Raw genomic sequence first — 6927 nt, forward strand, 5'->3', positions numbered from 1 at the left:
GGGATTTTCCAGACAAGAGTACTGGAGTGGGGGGCCATTGCCTTCTCCGAGGCTTTGGACCTACCTTGCAGTTATTCCCCAGTTTCCATTCAAATGGCACCTCTTAGGCCTCCCTGATCATTCTGTCTCCTTATCCTCCCAGGATTCTCTAGTTCCTTTCCCTGACTGTTTTCTTTCCACAGCATAGATCAAACGATGCTCACTACTTACTCATACAGGTGCTGTCTGTCTGTCTTATTGGAACGTCAGCTCCATGAGGGCAAGGTTTTTGTCCTATTCACCATGGTATTCTCAGAATCTAGACCAGCGCCTGGCACTGTTATGAAAAGGAAAAGAAGAGAGGGAGGAAGGAGGGACAGAAGGAAGGAAGGAAGGAAAGAAGAAAAGAAAGCAGGCAAATTTCCAGCCTCCTTAGAATGACCCGTGACTCGACCTGATAAACATCAGCCAGTAGAAATGATGGTCATTTGGATGATGAAGGAAAAAGAAGTGCTTCTATGTTAAGAGATTCTTTCTGGGATCTTGTGAAAAACTCAGAAACTTCCATTTCCTCGAGTGGAGTTTCTTGCTTCAGGGGAATGAGCAGCATGAATTTCATTGGTATAGTGCTCTGGAGGAGAATACATGTTTCTTTTACATAATAAAAGACGCCTCTTGAGCATTTTGTGTTTTAATTGCTTGTGTCTTGCCATGTGTCTTTGCCTGACCTCCTATGTAGGGTGGTGGTGATTACGATTAGGAGGACTGGCCGCATGGCCTGACCATAACTTTGTAGAGGAACGAAGTCCTGTGCAGAGAGCCACTGTCCTTAGGGGTTTCCGATGTGGGTGTGGGGAATGGACGTTCACCTGAGGCCTCTATGAGTGCATGTAGGATTCAGATCAAAGATGAACCCTGCAGTTTAAAAAGATGGTAGAGGTTTATAGGAAAGTGATGCTTGTGGGCCAGGAAGTTAAGAGAGCCTCGTAAGGAAGACAGGATTTGCACCAAGTCAGGAAGGAAAGAGAGGACCGTGCCGGCCCAGAGGCACGGAGTGCGGCTGGCACGATTCAATTGCTGATGTGTTTGAGGACCAGGAGGCTGGACTGCTGTGTCCACGGCTGCTACATCAGAGTGGAAGTGACGGCTTCTCCATCAACTTGTAGAAGGGCCACTTTGCACAGTGGGCCTTGCCATCTGATTTTCAACTTTGGGTATTAAGTTGGAGCATTTCTAGTCTGAGATGTTTTTTGCCCTTGAGCGAGAGCACTCACTCTAAATCACATGTCCCTCCCCTTTCCAGGTGCCGACCGTCTCAGGTATGTGATATTGGCTCCATCAGCCATATTTACTTTGGAACTTTACTGCCACTGATGGAAAAAGGAAAATAACAACGTCCTTTATCCCTGTCTCTAGAAGGAAGATGTCAGGAACGTGCTCAGCCAGCGAGGTCATCTAGGGTGGGAGGGGTGATGCAACACCTCAAAAGCCGTGGGGAGCCCTGGAACCCAGGGAGTCTCAGGAGCTGCTGCCGTACTGAGGTCCAGGGCCTCCTGCAGGGCTCTCGAGCCGGCTAGAGCAAGCTCGCTGTCACGCGCCTCTTCTGCCCCCGAGAGTTAAAGCATTTCTGAGCCAGACGTTGCAGTTTCTCTGATGAGGTTCTGGGTGACAGATGTTCCCCAAATTAGAAAATAGTATCACCGTGCCTATTTGCTATTTCATCTTTTCAAGGAAGTAAGGAGGACAATTACTTAATGTATTTTTAAAGCAAAATCACTAACTCTGCACGTTGTCATCTGGGATACAAGTTGGGTGATTTAGGAGTAATCTTGGCTTCAGTGATGATGTTGGAACCATAAAGAGGATTCGATTTCAGATTTACAGCTTTGAGAGGGAGGCGCAGGAAACTCTGTCATATATCCTGACTTCCCTTCATCGGGCACCCAGGGAAGTTTTTCTGCTTACTCGGGCATCTTTGCACTCTTGCTCCTCACTTCCCAGCTTTCAGGGAGAGGTGAGTGGTGCCCCTGAGACATGGCTTCTCTGGGCACCAATGCCTCTGAATGCCGCTGAAAAAGGCGGTGGGTGGGATAGGATTTTGAGATCACATAGAATATGCTGTGTCACGGTCACCTGTATCTGCTTAGTCAGGGGCAAGTTGGGGGTTGAAAACGTCGTTTCAGGCTTGCAGTGATGTCAGAAATGATCCAGTCTTTTTGTTAACTCTTCTGCAGTGATGTCATTTTGTGTAAGAAGTACCCATGTCTTAAGCTCGGGGCTTGTCAGCAGTAATTGAGCACAAAGAAAAGATTTGTGAGCGAGGACAGGAGAGACATTATAAAGATCACAATGATGCAACTGTAAAAAGCAAACACACACACACACACACAAAACTCCTGAAGAAAAATCCTCATTTCATATAATGACTCTGTCGTATGTGGGGACCTTTGCCTGGAGACAGAGATGAAGAAAGCAAAGATCTAAGAACAGACTTAATTGGAATTCTTTTTACTTGAAGCTGTGGAAAGCTGTTGCAGAAACGATCACTTTTGGGAGAAAGGTCTGAGTCTTTGGGAAGGGGACAGTATTACAGACAGGTCGTGTCATGTTGAAGATCATTTCCTCTTTCCTGAACACTTCTATAATTTTTTCGGCACTGTGCTATCTCAGTTCTCTTCCTGTTTCTCCATCCACTTCTCACCTCCTCTTTCTTACTCATCCTCAAGGCCCCCGAGAGGGATGCCTCTATTCTCTTTCCACCCTCTCCCCTTGCTTTTCTCATCTTCTTCCACAGCCTTGGCGATTATCAACACATGGGTGAATTTATGATCCTTCAATCCCAAGATTCTATCATTTATCTCTTATTTCCCAAATCAAGACTCATGCCTTCCTCTCCTGAGTTCCCCTTGTGTTCACCTTGGTTGGGTGGACTCTACTGAGATGAGCCATAAGCACGTACGTACATGCAAAGTTGCTTCGGTTGTGCCTGACTCTCTGTGACCCCATGGACTGTAGCCCATCAGGCCCCTCTGTCCATGGGATTCTCCAGGCAAGAATACTGGGGTGGGTTGCCATGTCCTTCTCCAGGGGATCTTCCTGACCCACGTCTCTTACATCTCATGCATTGGCAGGCGGGTTCTTTACCACTAGCGCCACCTGGGAAGCTGAGCCCATAAGCATGCACTTCCTTTTTTCCCCAGCAGAATTCTTTTCTCCTTTTTAAAGTTGAGATACATTTAATTTACAATATTATAAAAGTTCAGGTGTACAACATAGTGATTCATTTTTAGAAGTTATACCCCATTTGAAGTTGTTATAAACTATTGGCTATATTCCCTGTGCTGTACAATATATCTCTGTTGCTTATCTGTTTCATGTATAGCAGTCTGTGCCTCTCAATCCCGTGCATCTATCAAGCCCCTCCCACCTCCCCCTCCCCCTCCTGGAACCACTAGCTTCTTCTCTGTATCTGTGTGTCCATTTCTGTTTTGTTATATTCACTAGTTTGTTGTATTTTTCAGATTCCACATATAAGTGATAATATTTAGGGTACTGGTCTTTCTCTGTCTGACACATTTCACTTAGCGTACCTCCTAGTCCATCCACATTGTTGTAAATGGTAAAATTTCCTTCTTTTTTATGGCTTAGTAATATTCCATTGCGTGCACCACATCTTCTTTATCTGTTCGTCTGTAGACGAGCACTTAGTTTGCTTCCGTAGCTTGGTTGTTATAAATGGTGCTGCAGTGAGCACTGTGATGTGTATGTCTTTTCAAATTAATGTGTTTGTTTTTTCTGGATACATGCCCAGGAGTGGAATTGCTGGATCATATGATGTTGGAGAAGACTCTCGAGAGTCCCTGGGACTGCAAGGAGATCCAACCAGTCCATTCTAAAGGAGATCAGTCCTGGGTGTTCTTTGGAAGGACTGATGCTAAAGCTGAAACTCCAATACCTTGGCCACCTCATGTGAAGAGTTGACTCATTGGAAAAGACTCTGATGCTGGGAGGGATTGGGGGCAGGAGGAGAAGGGGACGACAGAGGATAAGATGGCTGGATGGCATCACCAACTTGATGGACATGAGTTTGAGTGAACTCCGGGAGTTGGTGATGGACAGGGAGGCCTGGCGTGCTGTGATTCATGGGGTCACAAAGAGTCGGACACAACTGAGCGACTGAACTGAACTGAACTGATGGTAGCTCTATTTTTAGTTTTTTGAGGAAACTTCACACTGTTTTCCATAGTGGCCTCACCAGTTGACATTCCCATCAGCAGTGCACGTGATTTCCCGATTCTCCACAGCCTCGCCGGCATTTGTTATTTGTGTTCTGTTTGATAATGGCCATCTTGATAGGAGTGAGGTGCCGTCTCACTGTGGTTATGCTTGGCTTTTCATTTCTCTTAACCAGTTTCGAGATTCGTGGCAGGCAGCTGCCAATTCTGTTGCATTGACATGATTTGTTTAATGGGTACACTGCTTTTTTGTTTGATTCTATAAATTGATTTTGAATACACATTTCCCCAGTTCATCAAAGTCTGCACCGACTGACCTGGGATTTTTTTTTTTCTACCTGACTCTTACATTTCTGTTACACGCTTGTCCCTGAAGGACTTTGAGCTTGGGACTCCAGCCACAGAGGCATTCGATGGCTTTTTTTTTCTCCCCATCCATTTCACTCATTCCCTGTCTCACTATCTCAGTAATCCTGATTCATACCATCTGCTTAGTGCCCACTAAATCTGTGTCCATCTTGCCACTCCTTCCACACTTAACTACCTGAATGTCTACAATGGAATCCTCTGCTCACCTCTGATTTGTTGTTTTGGAAGCTTCCTCATGGTGGCAGTTCTCTGACAGACTATTCTAGTTGACTTCACATTTTGACCATGTGTGAGTGCTAAGTCGCTTCAGCCATGTCCAACTCTACAGCACTTTGGACTATGGCCCACCAGGCTCCTCTGTCTGTGGGATTCTCCAGACAAGAATACTGGAGTGGGTTGCCATGCTCTCCTCCAGGGGATCTTCCCAACCCAGGATCGAACCTGCATCTCCTGCATCTCTTGCATGGAGAGGTGGGTTCTTTACCATTAGGGCCACCTGGGAAACTTTTTAAGTTTATCTGATTTTTAAGCCCAGGAAGATTGCTCACAGCTTCCTGAGCATAAGCTGAACTTTTCTGCCTCTGGGCCTTCGCTCGGGTCTTCCCTCTTCAGCTCTGGTTGACATCCTGTCTGTCCTTTAAGGTAGGTTCACACACATATAGTGCAGGACAGACAAAAGAAAGGAATGAAGCAGGCCTGGTGTTGGGTGCAACAGGGCATGGCAGGGACTGCGGCAAGCTGGGGAGCCTGTGTCTGCTGTAAACCCTATCCTGCTCTCAGTAATTACTGCTCGGGTGGAAAGGGAGCTCAGAGTTTGAAAAAGAAGCCAGAATTCCAGCTAAGCAATATTCCAAAGGTTTTCAATGTTGACAACAAATTCACAGAAAATATTTTTAAAAATATCATGTGAGCTGAACAAACCCCAGGGCCCCCACTCAGCCACCAAGATTCCATCAGGAGCTCAGAATCCAGCCAGCCCTGTTCCGCCTCCTCACCGGGCCTCTTTTCTTCCGTCAACAACATGGAGCCCTTTACCCGTCTTGCCACTGTACATGGGTGAGGACTATGCTGGTTCACCTTATTGTTCAGCCTCCCTGAAAACCAAGGCTGACTTTGCTCAGCTCTGTAAGTCTCAGAGTTGGCCAGAAATTGCTTTGTATAAGGTAGGTATGTTTAAAAGGTACATTAAAAAATGTATTAGACAGTTGTAACCTTGCATTGTAGACTCCTCATAATTGAGACTTCCTAACAGGGTAATGAGACATATTAGGGGATGAACATGCGCCTACATGTCCAAAACCTTTGCCCTCCACCAACATGGTGTACTTGCTTTTGGGGTTCCCTTGGCCCAGGAATGCCCCCTCACTTAGGCTGAAGTTCTACTACTCACACTCATTGTTTTTCCCCAAGTCTGCATTTTTTTTCTAGTTTACTTAAATTCCAGATCCCTATAAAAGAAAAGTAGGTTTGGAAATTTCCATTTTTCAGCCTTACATTTTAGGGAGGGCTTGCTCTCTGCTTCATGGTATATTTTCTGGTGGGGAGGGAGAGACTTTAAGGACAATATTTTTTAAGACAGTCTTAAAATATGTTTCTTATTATGGGCTTATATTTGGTACTTTTTCCCCCTGTTCAGTTCAGTTCAGTCACTCTGTCGTGTCTGACTCTTTGTGACCCCATGGACTGCAGCACGCCAGGCCTCCCTGTCCATCACCAACTCCCGGAGCTTACTCAGACTCATGTCCATTGAGTCAGTGATGCCATCCAACCATCTCATCCTCTGTCATCCCCTCCTCCTCCCATCTTCAATCCCTCCCAGCGTCAGGGTCTTTTCAAATGAGTCAACTCTTCGCATCAGGTGGCCAAAGTATTGGAGCTCCAGCTTCAGCATCCATCCTTCCAATGAATATTCAGGATTGATTTTCTTTAGGATGGACTGGGTCCCCCTGTTAGCTTTGTGTATTTAATGCATTTCAGGATCCTGAAACTCAGATCTGAGTTTCTGGAGGTGTTTTGAGGAAAGCCTACTAAGAATCCATTTTCTGTTTCTTCTGCTCTATTTTTCATGCAATGAAAAATGAGAACGTAAGGTCAAACCTGAGTGCTTTGTATTAACATTAACAGTCAGTAAAACCTCATGCCTTATAAATACGAGGAGCGATCTCTGTGGCAAAGGAAGGATAGGCAGCAGGTGGCGGCCGCTGCGCCTGCAGAATGAATGGCCGGGCGCTCTCACGGAGCCCCACATCCATCGCCTGCCACGCTTGAGAAATGGAGACAACATGCAGGCCGCTGTGTTGGCCTGGGTCGCGAAATTACACACAGTTAGCCCACAGCCAAGGGT

General features: G+C 46.1%; 1 long non-coding RNA gene across 1 annotated transcript in view; it reads left to right on the forward strand.

The window, feature by feature from the left end:
- The window catches only part of LOC129644591 (uncharacterized), a 29361-nt gene extending 27951 nt beyond the window's left edge, over positions 1-1410 (forward strand). The window contains exon 3 of the long non-coding RNA XR_008710857.1: positions 1283-1410. This is a non-coding gene — a long non-coding RNA (uncharacterized LOC129644591). The remainder of the gene's footprint in view (positions 1-1282) is intronic.
- The last annotated feature ends 5517 nt before the right edge of the window (positions 1411-6927 follow it).

Source organism: Bubalus kerabau, chromosome 2, assembly GCF_029407905.1.
Source record: "Bubalus kerabau isolate K-KA32 ecotype Philippines breed swamp buffalo chromosome 2, PCC_UOA_SB_1v2, whole genome shotgun sequence".
NCBI classification, from domain to species: Eukaryota; Metazoa; Chordata; class Mammalia; order Artiodactyla; family Bovidae; genus Bubalus; species Bubalus kerabau.